This window comes from Xiphophorus hellerii, chromosome 21 (genome assembly GCF_003331165.1).
Source record: "Xiphophorus hellerii strain 12219 chromosome 21, Xiphophorus_hellerii-4.1, whole genome shotgun sequence".
Taxonomy (NCBI): Eukaryota; Metazoa; Chordata; class Actinopteri; order Cyprinodontiformes; family Poeciliidae; genus Xiphophorus; species Xiphophorus hellerii.
The window spans coordinates 21,792,201-21,813,729 of record NC_045692.1 but is presented as its reverse complement, the minus strand read 5'-3'; the positions used below and the strand labels follow the sequence as shown (position 1 = coordinate 21,813,729).

General features: G+C 37.6%; 1 long non-coding RNA gene across 1 annotated transcript; it reads right to left on the bottom strand.

Annotated features, from left to right (window-relative positions):
* Positions 1-1,766: 1,766 nt before the first annotated feature.
* LOC116711423 (uncharacterized) lies at positions 1,767-20,885 on the bottom strand. Its single transcript, XR_004337222.1, has 3 exons — positions 20,786-20,885; positions 14,013-14,023; positions 1,767-1,780 (listed from the first exon to the last, which is right to left on the bottom strand). It is a non-coding gene; the product is annotated as an uncharacterized LOC116711423 (long non-coding RNA).
* Positions 20,886-21,529: the final 644 nt, after the last annotated feature.

The window sequence follows — 21,529 nt, the reverse complement described above, 5'->3', positions numbered from 1 at the left end:
GCTAGAAGAAGTGGCTGGGGAGAGGGAAGTCTGGGCCTCCCTTCTGAGGCTGCTGCCCCCGCGACCCGACCTCGGATAAGCGGAAGAAGATGGATGGATGGATGGATGGATGGATGTTCACTGCTACATTGTGATGGTGCTTGGAGGCTCATTGACGATGTAGGGCTTTCTCTTCCAGATACTCTTGTGATCTTACCAGTACAGTGGCTCAGATGCCTCAATGAAATTTTAAACTGCAACAGAAATAATTAAATGGATTTCAAAATCACAAAAAATTGACCATAACTTCCGTTTTACGTGAATTTATTTTTTTTTTATGTCTGTTACATTACTTTCCTGGTGTCTTATGCATTTTGATGAACCATCTAGGCATCATATGTTAGATTTTAAAGTTAGATTTTATCATCATATGTTAGATTTTAATGCATCACAAACTCCCCTGAAGAAGAGTTTAGTGGCGTCAGCCAGAAATCAACCAATGGGTCATTATTGGGGCTTTTAGCTGCATAATGATGCAAAACTTATGACCCAATCAACACATAAAGATCCCAGACACAAAATTAACTTTCTTTTTTCCATTTCCATCCAAGTTCCCAGAATTAAGACCATTAAGGATGCTATCTGTCACTTGTCACTTTAGGAGCACAGAAAGGCAGGAAAGCTGTGGCGATGTTTGATTTTATTGCAAACACTGAAAGGCTTTTATGCTAGAGTCAATAAAAAGCATAAAATAATTAGAAATGTAAAGCCAGGTATGACCACAGATTGATTTCCGCAAGCCTATGGGGAATAATTGATCAGAAAAACGCAGCATTAAGCCAGGCCTGCCCTCTGAATCTGCGCCAACATCAATTTATGGTATGGTAATTTGCATACATGCCGTATTCAGAGGCTGTAAATAAACTATAATGGGAAATCAGGAAGAGTCTAAACACAACGTCCTTCATAGTAATGGTCTTCCCTCATTTAAATATACAATATACCAATGCAACACTCTTCAGACTAGATTAAGACTACATTCAGTGATTTTATGTGGGGGTGAATTGCAGTTTTCACATCAGGAAAGTTTTTCAAGCTGTCTTGCGGACTTGCACTGACATCCGTTGTGATTCTTCAGCTCCTTTGTGGGTTTTCAGAAGCACTTTGTGACTTCAGTGTCAGAAGCACGACAAACCCGCTGACAATGGCACTCGAATACCACTTCTTCCAACATAACTCTTACTTTGAAGTCCAGTCAGGGGATCAGGCAGAACATTTTAAGAAGTTAATCCCCAATTTCTGCTCAAAATGCACACCATCCGCTTAATGTTTACCGCAGAGAGGTTCTTTAATTGTCCTGATTTCACCAGTTCACACTTACAGAATCATGCAGAGATTTTAAGGAGACCACAGGGGAGACATACCCTCTGCTTTGAAATAAATCATGGTTGATATGGCTGTTAAATTTTTTCAAACTATATCATTAGCATACCTTTGAAAGGATAAAAACATATATATTAATATTTTCAGCTGTGACAAGGTCACCGTGCCCCCAGTATGATAGCTTAATTAAATTTACTGTCCTTAAAGTTTTTGAGGAACGTTATGGAAATACGGCCTTAATTACGTCTCATTTGAAGTGCCATAAAAGAAAAAAAAAGTCCTCTGTGATTTTCCCATTCAGCTTTTTTTTGCTGCCATAAATAAGAAGACTTGGAAATGTATTCGGAAATGCCATCTCAGCTGCTGAAGTCATTTCCTCCTGGCATTAGTTTTGTCTTCTGAGAATGACTTTAAATAACTGAAATGCTCTTTGGCTCACTTAGCTGAAAAGACGACGATCCATTCCTGCTTTGCTTATTAGTACATTTAAAGTAATGACATGGATACAGGGTGTACAGGGTTTTAAAACCAGCAGAGCAGAATGCTGTAAGTAGCATTTGTTATACGTTTCAGATTTCTCCCCAGTTTTAGAATAAAGCCTGTAAAATCAAATTAATAATTTAAATGCTCATCTAGACCTGGAAAACTAACCATATTACATACTTTTCTGGACTTTATCTGTGGGAACCCTAAAGAAGTTTATTGGTAATTTTATTAGAAAGTGAAAGTTGAGGTGTACCCTTGGAATAATTAAATAAAAATATTTATTAAAAATGCTTAGTAAAAATAGAAAACTATTTTTAATAATAGTTGTTTTCTAAAAGACAACTCAAAAAGTTTTTAAAAGCCTTTAAAACAATTAAAAAATTTGACTAAGATTTTTCAAAAAGCAGTGTAAATGTAACAGAAAGTGTCTGTCGTACGGAGTCCCATTGTTGCCCACTTTCTCTGAGACAGACAGTGCTAATGGCATGAAATACATTAGCACAAAAGCCTCCAAATTTAATTCATTGAACATGAATTGCTTTAACTTCAACACGATTTCGAACAATGCTTGACAATCAACTTTTCCACACGTCTGGTGTGTCAGTGCAAACCCCCTTTGAATGCCTTCTGAATCTCTGGCTAATTCAAAGTACAAAGCAGCCAGTCAGGGCTAAAATTAAAGTTCAAAGGGCAGCAACTGAAACAGCACACTTAGAAAAATCAAATATTGGCACAAGCAGCCATCCCTGTTTCAGAGAATTACACGTCACGGTGGGGAATTAAAAGTCAAAACGGAGATTCGTGGAGCTTTGATGCCTAGGACCTTGATCAAATATTGATTGTATGGAATCGTGGTGGAAGTCAAAACTGGACAGAAATCCCCAAATCCACGCTGCAGAATACAGGAGACACAGGCTTCTGTGATTTAAATATAATTTCCTTGAGTGAGATTAGCGCGTCCTTCAAGCCCCGTCAGCTCCTGCTGAAAAGAACCTGCCAAAAGGAAGGAAGTAAGGAGTTTAATTTGCAACTTTCTGCTCCTCTTTCATTTCCACATTGCTGGTTCACCCCGAAATCACACCCACACACACACACACACATCCACGCAGACTCGATATGAGTAATAGCACTCGGGGTTTGGATTTATCACCACAGACACCCCATGTGAGGGGGGGCTAAAAATGCATAAAACTTAAAGCAACTTTTGAATAATGTAGATTTACAATTCAAATGGCAGCACTCTCCTCTACATTAGCTCTATTCCAGGAAGTTGGTATATATGAGTGAAAGTAGCAGTAATTAATGTTCGCCTGTGATGGGTTTATGTACATTATTGCCACAAGCTTCTGGATTTTATTGGAAACTTATGGGATAGAAAAATATAGAGGGGGACACAAAAGAAGAGCCAAAAGAAAATGAAATAAGTTTAAGTTTAGTTTAAGTTTATTTTTTAGTCAAAAGTCTAAAAAGTCTGCATAGATAGCTGACTAGCTATCTTTGGCTAATTCAGAGAACTAGCTAGCTTGGTAGCTAGATAGACCTATAAATGATTTAAACTAGTTTTTTTTTTTACTTTAATCTCTAGCAGCATAATTTCAAAAACTGTAATCTTGAATTTGAGCACAAATGCATGACATGGGTCTGTATATATTTTTTAAATATAAAATCATATGCACATGGGTTAGTGCCTTTTACAGCTATGATTCACCAACAGGATAGAAGTTTGTGTTCTCCAACAGCATATTATAAAGTTAGAGCTTGTTGTCATTTTCTGATTTATGTATTTAAAGCAAACTTTTAAAATAGTTGAAAGGCTTGCTATCTCTTCTTTCCCCTCTGATAAAGTGAATAAGTGAAGTAAACCTCCATCACTTCACATTTATTCCCCTGGAGAATCATTAAAAGATGAAAATTCATAAAAGCTTCATATTATTTTATGAGAATTGATACAAATAAATACAAAAAACATTAAGATGATCCCCACAAGCAGTAGTGCCTGCAGCTGCATGCATTGTGCGTACCTTCAGATTTTCCTTTAAGCTTTTTTATTATCTAACCATCTTTACTATTAACAAAATTATGAAGGAAAAAAAAATCTTGTGTCAAAACATCTTGAACATATATGAACACCCCCACATCTATGTGAGTCTGTGGGGGTGGGCACTTCCTAAGCTTAAATGTTATTGGTCAGTTTACTTTTATTTGGCAGCTTGGCGCTTTTTGTGTAAACTAAAAATGGATGAGCTGATTTTGATCCCTCCTGTAGTTCAAAGAGCGGTCGAGTGAATCCTACCTCACCTTTTTACCGTGTGCGCGGTTCAGGCAGGGTCGCCGGTTTATGAGCGTTTTTTTTTTTTTGTGGTTTTATGAAGTGAAGAGCTGACTGGTCACCCAGCTGGCCGACCGTGACATATGCCACACTCTTCCTGACCGTCACGCTATGTCTGTGGGTTAAACAGTTAAATCTAGTCAAAATATTTGCCAAAAGAGTTGAAATGAAGCAAACATTGTTGCTTCACCTTCTCTGGAAGTCTCAGAAACATCACCTGAACCTGGGAATCTCCATCCTCCACCTCCCATGGATCACACGGGTAGGCTTTGCTATCCTGCCTTTATTATTTAGTATACTTTGCTAAAAAAACAAAACAAAAACATCCGAATAGGTCCGCCGTTCTTGTGGGCCATGCGCATTAAACGCATATATTTGTGTGGTTTTGGTTCGTGCTGGTTTTGTGCAGCATGCACATTATGCGCGATGGAGATGTGGTTCTGTTCTTGTGGGTCAGGTGCAGTGGTAAAATTGTGCGTATCCTCTGATGACATCCTGCAGGCGCCCCTGCCGCAAGATAATTTAATTTAGTCAATTTAAGAGTATGAACTTTTAAAAATGTATCTGATATTTTGCTACAGTACAACTTTCAGTGCATAGAGCACCACTTGTTTACCTTATTATTTAGGTTCCTCTTGCATTAGCAGCTGGAGAAAGAGGACCTCCCACATCAGTTTCTTTTCCTGTGTGCGGCTCCACGTGCATGCGAGAAAAATCTTTGTGAGCGAAATATATCAACAGAAATAAGCCTTAAGCCTCCTTCTCATGAGACCCTCATTATGTGTGGAGCTTAGGTAATTAATGAACTGTGAACAACCTCTGCGCTTTGTGAATTGTACTATAAAATAAGAAAATTTCTCCATCAGTGACCTGAATACAATTCTATATTTATCATGGAATGACTTGCTTTGATTCACTGTGTGGCTCAGAGCTTGAATATTGTCTAAATTAAATAACCTTTAATAAAAAAATGACTTTTTTGACTACCCTGACCATGTTTCTTTGTAAAAAGGAAGTAGAATAGGAAAATATAGACAGAGTCAGACAAGACTTGCTTGTTTTTCTCATTTTTACCCAAGGTGTAACCTTGTCAGTCAAAAGAAAGGTCTTGAGAATTCAATAAAACAATACGCAAGTCTCAAAGCCTTTGGATTTTTACAGCTAATGACCTGTTTCCGTAATTTTTTCATCACGTAGCTGCTGGTAAAGGCAAAAATGTGTCAGATAATACAATAAAAAATGTACTGAAAACATTTTCTTCACAGCTGCAGATGTCTGAATATTTTATTGAAATTTTATTTGGTAGATGTAATGTAATGCATATTTGTAGAGTAGAAAAAAAATGAGGGTCGACATAATAAAAATAAAGGTTTGTAGTGGATTTGCATATGCCACCCTTCACTCTAATACCCTGAAATAAAATCTAGAGGAGCCAATTGAAGAGAAAATCATAGTAGAGTTATGTGACTAAGTCCAAAGCTTGGAAAATGTCAAATCAATGCTTCATGGAAAAATGGAAAAAGTGGCAAACTACAAACCCTTCCAAGGCATGCCCTATTGTAACTTTGGAGGAGCTGCACAGATCTACAGCTCCTGCAGAACAGATTTAGAAAGTTATTGAAGGTTTGCAAGACATAAGAAATGGAGTTAAAGTTTCAACAAGCCAAGTAGGAAACCAAAAATACTAAACATAAAAAAAAATGTTAACAGGGAAATTATAAGAAAAATGTAAATTTATTAGAAGTATTCATGGCAGTATACCAATAATTTCACCACTATGTGATTTGCTAATAAAATGCAGGACCCTGAGGTCAAATAAGACAAAAAATTATTTTGATCTACAATGTAAACAATCAAGGTTTGCACTTACTGAAACAGGTGCAAACTTGATAGCACACGCAAACCTGATCTACAAACATAAACAGTACTGCAGCAGTGAGGCACAAGCCCAATAAATGTAACATGTCTCCCTTAATGAATGTGCAAAACATTATGCTGATCATCAGAAAGTGCAAAATGCTAGGAGGAGGATGTGCAAATGTCACAAGTTACCAACAGCAATGCAATTTGCGAAACCTGAACCAGCCGGTGCCGTTTTAGCATCGACATTTAGCACGTTTGAAAAGCAGGTGCAAACTGGCACGCAAAGATGTCTGCGGTCACCATGGGGAGCAATAAGCAAAGACACAATGACATCAGTTACAGAATGTCAAATATTTGGAACATTTAAAGAATTTAAGCTAAAATTAATAGTAAAATATAGATTCAGTTATTATTACAGAATAATTTCATTACTAATAGCTTAAATTTCAAATTACTGTAGTTACAAATGTATCGCATGTCCTGAATATTCAGACGCTGTCCACCAAATCTGACTGATCTTGAATTTTCTAAGTATTAGACTTCCAGCTAAAGTTGCCGCCAAGGTTCTAGAAAGGTTCTCCTAAGTATTCATGGAGGGGACACTGAGCTTAAATTAGACATTTTATGGGGAGGGGGAATAAATCATTACCCTTTTCTTTATACAGTTATGACCCACTTTGTGCTAGTCACATAAAATCTAAATAAGTACATCAAAGTTTGTGGCTGTAAAGTGACAAAATTAAAAAGTTCAAGGTATATAAATACAGCTGCAAGGCGCTGTGACTTAGTCGTTGGTTGTGTATTGACAGTCATAAACTTTCCTTTCCCCATGTCTCTATAAGCTGTGTGCCGTTAACTCTATTTTAGCGTGGCATGACTGAAGCAGAAATGGAGCTTAAATGACAGAATAAATGTCAGTGCTGTCTGGACAAAATAAGCTTTTTAGAAAGGAAGAGTGAGGGGCATTTTTCTTTTTAATGTACAAAAAGCTTTTCCGGATTAAAAGCCACAAGCCTGTTCCTGTTTTCATCCACAATATGTGACACTGAGCCATACACTAAACACTTTCCACACCACCGCAGGCTGTCTGTGGGGGCATTTGGGAGCAAGAGTGGAAAACAGAACAACTTTACTCACTTTTCTCCTTTTTTCAGTCACTGACTTACATTTCCCAAGTCACTGAAAAAATAAACTTGCTCTAAAATATGCAAATGTTTTCACATTTGGTGTCTCTACAAACAAATGGGTTTTGCATCCCAAAAATCTCTGTTTAGCACTACTTGATCTTCATTCTGACCTTATAGTTTATATGTCCATGTACATATCCTGGGGTCTCCTGTGCAGCAGTATTAAAAATGAGGATCATTAATGCTAGCTTTGGACAAAACGTTTGGCTCTTTTCCTCTTTAATCTTGCCCGGGATCTTCCGAGTCCTTGGCGAGTGACGCTCTCCGTGCAGCGACGTGCAGCGACCGCGTGCTGGTAAAACGAAACAACACAACGTGTTGACGTCACAGATCACGGAGTTTAATCTCATACAAAGCAATCGACAACAAAGCTGCAGAGGTACAGAGATATACATTTTATACAGACAAGAGAACAGACAACACGAAACACAAAAGACAGACAAAGGCGCCCAAAATGTGGAGGAAAAGATGGAAAAAACCTCTCTTGCTGGCTTGCTGACCTGTACTTTTTAATGAAAGAGGTGTTTCCCTATTTAATATATGCAGTCAAGGCGTTCCGTTCTTTGACCAATTAGAAACTTAGAAACTCCCGGAAACTCCCCTTCTTTACAGCTCCGATGTCTGGTTTTTATCTAACCACTTCGTGCCCATCTCCGTCCGACCTGGCCGAGAGGCGCCAAGAAGTCTGTTCTGCTCTCTCGGAATTGTAAATTTTATTGCTGTGTCTGTCAAAAGGGGGAGGAAAAAAGGCCCTGCTTTGTCTGCTGAATTCCCAACTGCTCAACAGAAACTATTCCAAATTAAAGTGTTGGCTATACCTTTACACATGTCGTGGATTAGCTATATTAAGCACCAAACAATAATTATTTTCTTTACAATTCCCCCTTTTGAGGTCTTCAAAAAGACCTCAATAAAAATTGATTAAGCCTTCTAATACAGAGCCAAAAACTGTGTATTAAACTAAAAGAAAAACGAAAAAAACCAAAAAATGAAAACCAAAAGAGTGACGTACCCTAATTATATCCAGTCCCCCTTTTTAAACAAAACCCAAGGGTAAGAAATACTTATCCTCCCAAAAATAAAATCATAAAACAAAATTATCACAATAGAACCAAAAACACAGGACAAACAAAACCCAAAGTATAAAATGAAAAAACAAAACAGAAACATACATAGAAAAATTAGTAAGAAATGTCTGCAACTTAAAGGACAACATTCACCACAAAATTACAATCTGCCAAAATGAGAAACACACAAAGTTACAATCTGCTGCTCGTCTTTTTCTGTTTTTTTTTTTAATGTCCATCGACAGTCTCTTAAAAAATATGAAGTCTTCGTCAGGAAATGTTCAAAAAATGCGCGCAAAAAACAAAACGACAGTCCTTTCCAGAGTTCACAACGAACGAAAAACACGCAATAAAAGTTTATGATGATCCTCTTGCAGCTTGATCTTCTTCGACTGGAAACCTCAAGAAACGACCTGTCACAGGTCATTACACAGACATTTTGTGTTCAACATGAATTTCATTAGCATCAGAAACACAATTACCACATTCTTTAATATCATCTTCATTACAGTCAGCATAATCAAACGATGGTTTCACCTAAAAATAAATTTGTTTTGTTATTTTCCATCCAGGGAAATTATTTTAATCCTTTTTATCAAAGAACGCAGACTTTGAAGGAGACCACATCCGCAGGGCACCAGGAAACCAGCTGCAAAACTATAATGACAAAACAGAGATCAGATTTATCCAAAGGCATCATTCATTTGTGTAATTCAACACAAACATCTTCAATTCACTTTGTGTTCAAGTGAATCCTCCAACGCTCGTGGCTCTGTGGCTGTTATCTTCGAAATAAGTGTGAAGCCGCTTCTCCAAGCAGCCCCACCCCCGCCTCGCATGACACAGCTTGTATGACAGATTCCAGAGTCCTGGAGCTCCGAGCTCCAGGGCAGTCTGTGTGCAAAACCATGAGCAACACATCACGTGAAACCTTATCTCCTACTCTGTCCAGTTCTGTTCATAAAATGGTGGATGTGATCCCTTCAATTTACGTTTCTATTATAATATACTATAGCTCCTAACCGATGGAAAACACCAAAACCCTGTAATCATTTGCTTCAAAAGACATGTTTCCAAAGTAACATGTTCCCAGAATGTTAAACATATGCAGATCTTTTCTTAAACCAATCTTGTAAAAATAGGATTAAACAAACGAAACAAAACAATCACAAAAACTTAAAAATGTAGTTGTAAAGCTTACATGTACCACCAAAAAATGAATAACAATGTGAATTAAACAGTCCAGTTTAAATTACTTTCATAGAACAAACTAGATCTTATTGGTTATCTGTGTAAATCATTTTACATGCGTTCCTTAAACAAAATTCAAAAGTTAGACTTGGAGAAATTATAATGAAACAAATCCAGACATTTTCAAAATACACCAATTGTACCTAGGGTTATACTTGTCGTCGAATTTAAAGTTTTATTCAAAATCGTTTTAAATGGATGTAAATCAAAACAAAAATCAAGTTTAGAAAAATCATTATAATCCCACCTGTGTACGTTTCCTGATTAATGATAACTTTAATCAATGACAGATTCTTCAAAACATTTCTTAAAACATTCATGCTCCATTAAATTAATGCTCTGAAAATGGCTGACACAATAATATTTTAATTTCTATAATTATTTTCCCAAGTTAATTAACCAAAATATGCTTCATTTTCACTATAAATTTATCTATTTTCTCAAAATATGTTAGCCCATTGTCAGAAAATGTTTTAATGGAGAACAACTCAAATCCATTTAAAATAAGCACATATCAGACATATTCTTCAAAAGTTTTGTTTAAGTAATATAAGTGTTTCAGTAATCTAATTAAGTAATATAAAAATAACCCATAACATATTCTCCCTCTGTATGATACATTACTGGCTAATGTATCATCAGTACCTAATATGTTAACTAACGATGTTGATTAAACGGGGTCATTATTTTACTGAGAAATTCTACCCAATACCGCCCCGTCCTAACAGGCAAACTGTCAAAACAAACAGAACAATTTATTATAGCATGCTTTAAACCTTCAAGATTACTATTTTCAAAAAAAAAAAAAAAAAAAACATTTCACATTACAGTTTTAAAGCTCAGTATTCAATTTCACTCTCATGTTATCAAATAATTCGTCGTAGAAACTTCTCAAAAATTTTCAGCAATGTTTGACAAAACGTGTATACCAATTAAAAACTCAGTGAAGGTTATGCATAAACCAGCCAGAGAGACGTTGAAAGAGAAAAAATATAGTCTTAGTTAAGAAAATGTAAAAATGATAAATTTCGAAAAATACTGGTCAGAATATAACCAAATCTACAAATGAAAGAAATTAAACTAAAGACCAAAGTTCCCTATCCCCTGGTGAACGGGTCCAGAGGAAACTGATAACTCAAAAAAAAAAAAAAAAAAAAAAAAAAAGTAATTTGTTATATTTAACAAAATAGACAAAGAACTGACACAAATAGCCAAATAAAAAGTCAGACTAATGAAAAGAAATTTAAAGATAAAATCCTAAACTACTCACTACTACAATTGTAACTTATATTCAGACAGTTTATCAGGAGGTATTTTAAACAATGGGGGAGAAAATCACGTGCCTTACAGCTGCTCGTTCTCCCTTGCTGAACTTCTGTGAGCAGAGGTTGCTTTGTACTTAAAAACGTGGTTTGCAAAGAGGCTTCACATGTTAATTAGTTGAATCTAGTGGGGGTAGAAGTTACAGCACAGGTCTGTGCCCCCCCCTTTTTGCGGAGCTGCTGCAAGGGGGCTGCTGCAAGTCCCCTAATCTACATTATTCTCTAAAAAAGTTCCACCAAATCCTCTTTGATTAACCCATAAGTTATTTCTAACTTAATATTATCCTTCAACAACAAATTTCGTAAATTTTAGCAAAATTTTCTATATTAAATCAATTTCTATTTAACAAGAGAGTGACTTCTAATTTATTCTGTCTAATTATCAGTAAGTCCTGTAGATTCAACAATATTTTATCTATCGTAAAGTTTTGGTCAGTTTGAAAAAGACTGATTGTGAAAATATCTAGAGTCAGTTGTATATTGCAGTTTGTTGTTATCTGAACAATTACCTCTTACAGTTAGAGCCTGTTTCTCTAAAAATCTTCGTTTTTTTTTTTCTTATCCTCAACTCATGAAAAAAATCCTATTTTACTCATTGTATGTTATTCCATTTTCCTACTACCTTCACAGCCTTAGAAGGAATAATTAACATTATATCCACTATTCAGTTCTCAAGTCTATATAAATTTTTATTTAATTTATTTCATAGCTGTACCTAATCAGTTATGTATTTATCTATTTATCCATTCAGCATATTTATGTATTTAACTATTAATTTGCCAAGACAGCATTTCTAGAATCCTCTGTGACCTAATTTTCTTGGCTTATTCTTTCTTTCGTTATTTATTTATTCATTTATTTAACCGTAGAACCCATATTGTAATTTCAATTCGTTCAGATAATGTATTTTATCAAGATTCTATCCTTTAATCACCTTCCAAACTGTACACTGCAGGTCACACTTACTGCTGTTATTGTTTAATTTTAAGAAGTTAGTTCAATTTAACACAGAGGATGTTTGTAAAAACTAGAAATTTTGCACCATCAAACAGCACTGAGAAAAATTCAGTATTTATATGACATAAAATACCAAATGGTATTTTATCTCCAATCACACACTCTGTCAAACCAACATGAATTATAACACAAACAAAAACACACAACACATTACAGAAAACACAAAACACACACATCTGGCCAGGTTTTATAGTCAGTCAAAATTTCATCAGTCCCCAAGTGTCAGTCTGTGGTCATTATTCTATCAAATTTAACTGTAATTTTTATCAAATTTACTGAAATTTATATCAAATTTACTGAAGCTTCAGGAATTGTCCAATGTTTTATTAACATATTTTCATGTGTCAATTTAATTAATTTTAAAGTCCAATCGTCAGGAACCTTTTAATTCCCCGTGCACGTTTAAAAAGAGAGACATCTCAAAGTTATGTAAAAATCAAACCACAACCAATAATTTTGTTTTCTGGTACCAGTTTTATTTACTTATCTCTTATTTTATTTATTTATTTATTTTTAAACTAAACGACCACGTGTTCGCCATCGTTCTACTTTCCCCGTTAAGACGAACCCCGACCATAAAATAGCGTATAGCACGTGTCGCAACTCAGTGTCCATAATAACTTCACAATAAAACGCAGCAAAATCAACTCAAATTCACACAAGCAGCGCTTTTCAAACAGCGTTCCGCACAAAGCAATTAACGCATACACACGCACAGACACACAGACACCCACAAAACTCTGGAGGACAAACAGCGCACTTCCACGGCAGCCGGCACACAAATCAGTACACACAGAGAAATACAGAGACACAAACGGTTTCAGACGAACGTAAAAGACAGACGGGGGATAAATAAAATAAAATAAAATGCCGGCTAAAAACTGCATTAATTTCCAAACTTATAAACTTAGTCCTATATTCTCCGCGAGTGATGCAACTCGGCCCAATCCTGTGAATTTTCCAACTTGTAAACTGAGTCCTCCGAGTGATACAACTCAAAAGCCAATATAAGTCCAATAGAGCGATTCAGCTCGATTCCAATATAAGTCCTGTTTCAAGAGCGATTCAACCCCTTTTTCAATGTTTGACCAGAGAAAAATTAATTTAACATACTTTTCAAGATTTAACCGATGAATAGAGCGATTCAACGCGAAACCCAATATAAGTCCAATAAAGCGATTCAGCTTGATTCCAATATAAGTCCTATAGAGCGATTCAACTCCTTTTCAATGTTTCACCAGAGAAAAATTAATTTAACATACTTTTCTAGATTTAACCGATATAGGCCAATATAAGTCCGCTGGAGCTGAGTCAAATCTCCGGGCCGATTCAAGCCCACACTAAATTTCATGCACTTAAAAATTCATTATTTCAGAGGCACAAGAACGAATCCTCAGGGCTAAAGAAGACAATTAACAAACCCAGCAATTCCGACAGAGGCTACGTAAACTCCTACTGTCTCGACCAGCCACGATCACTTGTAGTGTGCACGTTCCGTCCAATTAGTAAACAACAGACTCTTTTAAAAACAATCTGTATTCTCCTGCAGCTGCGAGACTCTGCGTGGCTGCGCACAACAAAAGAGTAATTAAAAAACGTCTTACCGCACGAGCCGAACGGATCGATCGGGGAGAGACCGCCACCCGCCAAGATTCCAGAACCGGACGAAGCCCCCAAATATTAAAAATGAGGATCATTAATGCTAGCTTTGGACAAAACGTTTGGCTCTTTTCCTCTTTAATCTTGCCCGGGATCTTCCGAGTCCTTGGCGAGTGACGCTCTCCGTGCAGCGACGTGCAGCGACCGCGTGCTGGTAAAACGAAACAACACAACGTGTTGACGTCACAGATCACGGAGTTTAATCTCATACAAAGCAATCGACAACAAAGCTGCAGAGGTACAGAGATATACATTTTATACAGACAAGAGAACAGACAACACGAAACACAAAAGACAGACAAAGGCGCCCAAAATGTGGAGGAAAAGATGGAAAAAACCTCTCTTGCTGGCTTGCTGACCTGTACTTTTTAATGAAAGAGGTGTTTCCCTATTTAATATATGCAGTCAAGGCGTTCCGTTCTTTGACCAATTAGAAACTTAGAAACTCCCGGAAACTCCCCTTCTTTACAGCTCCGATGTCTGGTTTTTATCTAACCACTTCGTGCCCATCTCCGTCCGACCTGGCCGAGAGGCGCCAAGAAGTCTGTTCTGCTCTCTCGGAATTGTAAATTTTATTGCTGTGTCTGTCAAAAGGGGGAGGAAAAAAGGCCCTGCTTTGTCTGCTGAATTCCCAACTGCTCAACAGAAACTATTCCAAATTAAAGTGTTGGCTATACCTTTACACATGTCGTGGATTAGCTATATTAAGCACCAAACAATAATTATTTTCTTTACAGCAGTTAAATGTTTTATTATTTCTTCTGTTTTTGCTGTTTTGCCTCCTTGAATTTTATTTGCTTTTCATCTTTTGTCTCATATGAATGTACTAAAGAAACCATGGATAAAAATTCAGCTGCCTCAGTAAGATGTGAATGGTGCAGCAGGAAAATTTTGGGTTTTATGTTGGAATTCCTTTTTATCTGTAGAATTATTCTCAGCTAAAATGCTCCATTAACAGTTTGAGGTACAAACAGATTGATGTTACTCTGTTTAATTATCTGGCAGCCAACTAAGAGTGTTTCCACACCTGATAATCCAGTAGATTCGGTTTGATTTAGGACCAAAATTGCAACATTTGTTAAATTTTCAGCTGGTGTGGTTCACTTTCACACTGCACTGTGTCAGATTTTTCAAATCCCTTGAAAAGTCTGTTCCCTTCCTCGCCTGTGGGGGCACTGCACCAAAAGCCACTGAAGGAAACAACATGAAAACATCCAAAGACGACAGAGCAACTTCCTTCATCACAAAATGCAAACAAAAATGGAGTAGTGTCAGATTTTAGTGGTTCATTTTTCTCTGTGAAAAATCAAGAGACATTTCTCCAGCTAGCGCTGGACTAGCGTGTTTGTTTCGGTTGTATTTACCCAGAATGCCCTGTGCTGTAATCCACTTCAGGCTTTTGGAGCAGTCTCTGGTCCACTTGGTGTTCACATATACATTTGAATCACACCAGAGTTCACTTCAACTGAACCAGAGTTCGCTTTTTTGGCCCGCATCAGAGTTTAATTACACATCCACACCTCCCCCCCCAAAAATAATTTACTTTTTTAACGAACTGGAGCTCAATTAAAGCAGAGTAAACAGGGTGGTGAGAATGTTTCCATATATGGAGGTTTTCATGCTTTCTGATGATCAGTTGATCACTATTATCAGCGCTGCTACCCTCCCTCTTAAGTCTTGTGGAAGCAGTAATGATTTATTTCCACTATTACCGATTGTTTAAAATGCGTTGGCAGTTGCAGAACCATGTCAGCAGTCTGGAGAAGTTGTGTTATATGATGCAAGAAGATCCACTTTGTGACAGAAAGAGCTGGTAGAAAATTAAGCTGGTCTTTAAATACTTTTAAGAAATGTTAGCACTTTAATACCTCCATTACAAGCACTTGATAATACAGCAGTCTTCACAGTTTCTCCAGTGATAAAACATTAAAACCCATCTGTCGATCTAGGGGGAAAAGAATAATACAGAACTGCCACCGGGGCAGTTAAAGAGGAATAACTTATGGCTGGCCCACAACTCTTATTGCAGGTTATGAAACATCCTTCCCCAAAAGGCTTAAATGTGTATCCTGCACTTCCTGTGAACTGACGCCGTAAAGAGTGAATGCACAAAACAGATAAATAAGTAAACACACACTCAGCTTGATATTCTCTGTACACACCCACCTCCTTTCATATTGTTGAGGCCGGTTTCATACAAGGTGAGAAGATATACCCTTCCAGACTTCAGAAGTGCATTTGATATCTCAAGCTGGACATTTGCGCATAAATAATAGATTCTATGATTTTTATTATTTAAAAATGAATGGGGGTTCCTTCTTCCTTCTCTTTTTCTTTGAGGACAGTTTGCTATTCATCAGCTTTAAGAGCCAGCAGGCCCACACACCAAGAAGGCAACAGACTGTACTGAAGGCACAAACTGAGCGCTCAATGTGCTTTAGGAGACATTCAGGATTTATCATCCAGCTCTGTTAATGGCAGAAGTGAAAATAAAATCCCCATTCCTACTCCACACCCCTGTTTTCTCCCGTCAATCAATCCCTCTTTTTCAGATTGGTAATTGTTCTTTATTATTTACCGTCTTTATCCTGGATATAAAACTCCCAGCAGTGGAAAAGTCATCTTTTTCTTTCCTTTGGAGAGTCTGACTCAAATGTTTGAATAGCATTGATCTTTAGTGTTTATGCACAAAAATGAGTTTAACAAATTCAGTTTGAATGAAATGAAGGCCATTAAGTTCTAGAGACTTACCTTTCTTCAATTATGGAGTATAAGAGGTCTTTAGGAGGGGTTATGAAGTGAGCAAGAGAATATTTTCATTGCATTCTCAATTTTCAATCATGACATTATGAAAAAAGAAAAATACTACTGTCCCTAAAAATTATTTGAATTTGAAATAAACAGACGTAGGATTCACAAATCAAATCTGTAAACCAAGACCATGTTGTTCTTTTCCTTGTTGCTTTCTGAAAAAGCATACTGGTTTTTGTATGGGGGAATTTTTCTGCCATAATTTGAGAAGACTCAGTTATAGTCTGAAAGCGGAATTTCATGTCTTTTGTACTCAAACTTCTGCTCTCTTTCAAATATTCGCTGTGCTTTTTCAAACCTTTCCGCTCACGCTCAAAACCTGTCTTTGCTTGAATCAAATCGCCGCTTACAGATCTCTCTGCGCGCTTGTGAACCATTTTCTGCTCGCAGTTGGAACAGAATAGCAGAGTCGCCTGGCAACCTCTCAGCCAATAGAATGAAAGTGTTGTACCGGGTGCGTTTATTTCCTTCTAGTGGGTGTGCCTGTGTGCCTACTATTAATTGTATCAAATGTCAATATAGTTTAATAGCTTGCATAGTAGTGAGATTTATGATTTTTTTTTTACTTTATAGATATAAAACAGCCAATTTCTTATGTATCATAGAAAAAATGGTTGCAGAGTTGTAACAAGTGAGGTTATGTTGAAGCATAAACAACAAAATGCAATTTGGCAACTTCTTCTAATCATAGCAAAAATGCTTTTTTTTTGCAGATTCTTTTTCAAATGAAATTATTACTTAATTAACTGTTGAATTAATTAGTGTGTCACAAAAATAACATCTTTTGCAAATAGTCTAAAACATAGACTCTATAGTTGCCAAATCAATAATAAATATATTCTATACAATACATATTGTAATAGTTTTTCCTCCCACAGCTTGTGCTTTCTATATGCAGCCCACCTATTTCTCAGTGTCTTTAAATATGTGGCATTAGCAGAGTCCCTAACCGAGCTTTGAACACTGTTGTGCAATTACATTCTCCCCTTCCTAGCAGAGAGCGTAAGGTTGAACAGCTTGAAGCCAAAGACTTCCAACAAGACCATTTGGCTGTGCCAGTTGGAAGGAATCACTTTAAATAATGCAGACGCACTCAGCATCTCTATAATTGAACTTCAATAATGACGAGAACTCTTATCACGCTGGCTGGACTTGCTCCTGACAGGTCACAGTAAAGTACACGGTGACAGCCATTGTTAAAACTCCACTCAAATATTGTGCAAAAAGCTCTGCAGTGGCAGCTTGTTTTCTGTGTTTTGTGATACATTACAAGCACTTTGAAGGCTCCTCCAAAGTGCTATAAGCCTGGAAAGAAAAGGTAAAGTCCATAACAGCATGGACTTTTTGTCATACATTTGTCTTGCCAGAAGCGAGCAATGGCATTGTGATATTCCCCCAGATCAAACATTTTAAACATTGATTTGTTTTAGTAAGAGGGTAAGAAAAGACCACACACCATGTCCTCTAAAAGCTAAACACCCAAAGTGTGTTTATTTCTTAGTGTGATGCAAATATGTGCATAAAAAGTACTCTAAGCTGCCTAAAGCTAAGGACCATATCAAATCATGTTCCACCTTTAATTTCAGAACAGTTTCAGAAAACAGCTATACACAGTTGGAAAGATTACAGAATTACCAGTTTTCAGGATATAGTAGTATTCCTATTCCAAGTTTCTCAATCTTTGTTAGCCAATTTTTAAAATGTAAATATAAAGGTGCACTATGATTTGTTGCCATTATTTCTACGATGGTCAGATTTAAGAGACTAAGGAAGAGGATGGACAAGCAAATGGGTGAATGGACAGATTAGGCGTAAACAAGTAGAAGGATAAGTGGACATATGACTGGCTGTGGACAAACAGACCCACCAATTGTTTGATGGAAGGACAAGCCAATCGTTGGATGGATGAGGTGCAAGCAGATGGATGGACAAGCCTACGTCTGTTTATTGGGTGGAGAACCCAATAAACAGACAGACCTGAGGTCGGAATAATAACCAAATCAGTGATTCGATGGACAATGATCAATGATGGTTGGACAGACAAACCGATGGCCAGATGGACAGTCAAGCCATTGTTCAAATGGTTGGGCAGACAGACCAAAGGTCAACACTGGGACTGACAAACCAGTGGTCAGATGGTTGGACGAACAAACCAATGGTCAAATGGAAGGACACATCAATGGTCAATGCTTGGACCGACAAACCAATGGATGGAGAAATGGATCAACTAATTGAGAGATGGATGAGTAGCTTAATGGAATAATGAATGGTCAGATGGTGGGACAAAGAAACTGGTTAGAATGATAGACACAGATGGTTGAAAGAACGGAGAAACTGATGGATAAGCAGATTGATGGATATAATTTTTACTCAATAGGACAGGGAATAAAATCTGGATTTAGACCTGGGAAATGCCTAAATCCAGACTATTTCAGAGAAATTCTGGCAGCAGAAATGATTGGGTGGGATTTGGTAAACTTACAGGCCATTTGTCAGAAACTGATATTTCCTTTGCAGGTATTAAATAAAAACCATTAATTCACCATACACCACAAATTAATGTATGCCGAATGAACGATGGAAAGCTCAAACTGCTGGATTGTTATGTGTGGGATAACAGTGTGTTTTTGGCATGTTAAACCACAAGATTTCATGGTCATGAAATGCAGCTTAACATAAAACATGGCACTAAAATTAAACCCAAACTGTGTCCATGCAATCCGATGTTTCAGTTTCACTTAAAAAGTGCAGCGTGTCATGAAAGTTCCAGAGGTTTATGCATGTTTTCCCCGATTCTCAGCGAACATTATTAGTCACGCTGAAAACACTTCCTTGGGGAGATGGTGAAGGAAGTCATTTGCCTGTATTGGTGGAAACATTTTTTTTTTTTGCCTACCCTATCTCCTGCTGTCTTTATCTGACTTCCACCAAGTGTGTGTGTGTGACTGAGAACCAATCCAGCAACATATTAATTTGAACCCTGCTTGCCAAGAGTGCTGGTTGCAGCAGTGCTACAGCCGGGAAGGCATCATTTTGGCTTCAGTGTTCCAGTGCCAAATGAATTACACTGACAGCTATTTACTGACCCAATTTTTAAAAATGAATTGCAAGAATCATCTTCTTCAGTAACAAGCCTGGTGAGTATGGGAAGTACGACACGGTGACACCTAATCTACCCAAGAACCATGCGCATTCAGGGATCATTATTTTAACTTTGGGTGTCTCGCGCTACAAAACGAACCAAATGAGGACCATACGGGTGGTGAAAAGTCTGACTGTGAAACAGTCAAGTAGCGGCATATTTAGTTCCAATCATCTGCATGCATTTTCAACGCTTCTGGATATCTTACCGGAAAAAAAGTACAGATGTTTTGAATTACGTTTTGTGACGATGTCAAAGATTTTTTGTTGTGTGTGTCTTAAAGGAGAGAGCTGCAATTATTCTTTTTTTTAAGTTGTCATCTGATGCCCCAACACTTGGGGCTAATTTAAAACTAGCTTCTAGCCCCATTTATTTCATGTACAGTACATCCCAGGGGTTAGCAGTGCCCTGTATCACTTAGTTATGTAAGTGAGGGACAAAGTGGTGGGGCTATCTGCCCTTGTATGAGGACATTTGTTTAAGGAACAGCTTTTCCATGATTTCCCTCAGAATTCATTCAAATTCAGTCCAAAATGGCTACTAAACAGGGAATAAAAGATGTTTCTAAAAGGTTTTTATGCCAGGTCTGGAAGGTGATTGAAACCATCCATCCATTTTCTGTTCACCCTTTGTCCGTAATGGGGTCGGGAGGGTTGCCGGTGCCTATCTCCAGCTACGTTCCGGGCGAGAGGCGGGGTACACCCTGGACAGGTCGCCAGTCTGTCGCAGGGCAACACAGAGACATACAGGACAAACAACCTTGCACACACACACACACACACACCTAGGGAGAATTTAGAAAGACCAATTAACCTGACAGTCATGTTTTTGGACTGTGGGAGGAAGCCGGAGAACCCGGAGAGAACCCACGCATGCACAGGGAGAAACTCTATGCAGAAAGACCCCGGCCGGGAATCGAACCCAGGACCTTCTTGCTGCAAGGCAACAGTTCTACCAACTGCGCCACTGTGCAGCAATTGAAACCACTGAGTAAAATATAAAAATTCTGATTTTAATCTCAAAATTCTGTGAAAAAACTCAGAATTTGAAGACAACTCAATATTTTTACTTTGAAAAACTTAATTTGATTACTTATATCAAATCAACTCAATTTGGGCTTTTCTTTTTTCATTGTAGAAGCTCGTTTTCAGTGAATAATGGCTAAATATTGATTTAGCAATTATCCCATGGAATACTAATTCCACAGGCAGATTATTTCACTCATAAGATATTTCCCCCAGTAGTTTTTCATCAATATTAAGGAAGTATTAACATAAATGAAGATATACCTTGCTGAAAAGTTACCTGTAAGTTAATTTAGTGTTATTCCAAGTGTACTAAGAAATTTGCACTAGAAACTAGACCTAAAATACTTGGTAAAATTGTGTTTTTGCAGTGTGAGAGCAGCCATAATGTGATCTAATCCCATGCAGTGGACAAACAAGAAAGCCGTTTCCCTGGCACTGCTTTCCCCACGGGAGATTACGCATCTCCCTTTTTCATCACCGCATTTCGACTTTGGCGCTCCACCATTTATAAGACAAACCTAACTGCTCATCCTGAAGCTTTGGACTGGCCAGGAAAAAGCAGAGCGCCTCCAGTAACTGTGTCACCTACACAGCGTTCGGTTTTAACAAGCAGGCATGATGTAGAAGCACAATGTGAGATGGATGTTCACCTTTCTTTTTTTTTGTATTAAGGAGCAATTTAGAAGAGAAGGTTGAAGCAACAGTCACCAACACTCTCTGAACAGGTTTAAGGTTGAGGCAGCGTGTTGCACTCAGATGGACAGAGTAGAAATGTAGAAATGTAATATAGCGCAGCTGCAGAAGACAATTTCGAGCCTTCGGTGAGTTGTGGTGGCCTCCTCGCTGGAGCCCTCCTGGCTGTTGTGTTCATCCCCGTCCACTTCCTCAATATACTTCAAACTCCTTTAGGCCTGAGCTTATATTCTGGCCTGCTTCATCTCTCCACAGTATTTACTGTGCCTCTGTCCTTCCCCAGTACTAGCTCAAATCTTTGCCAAATGCTCG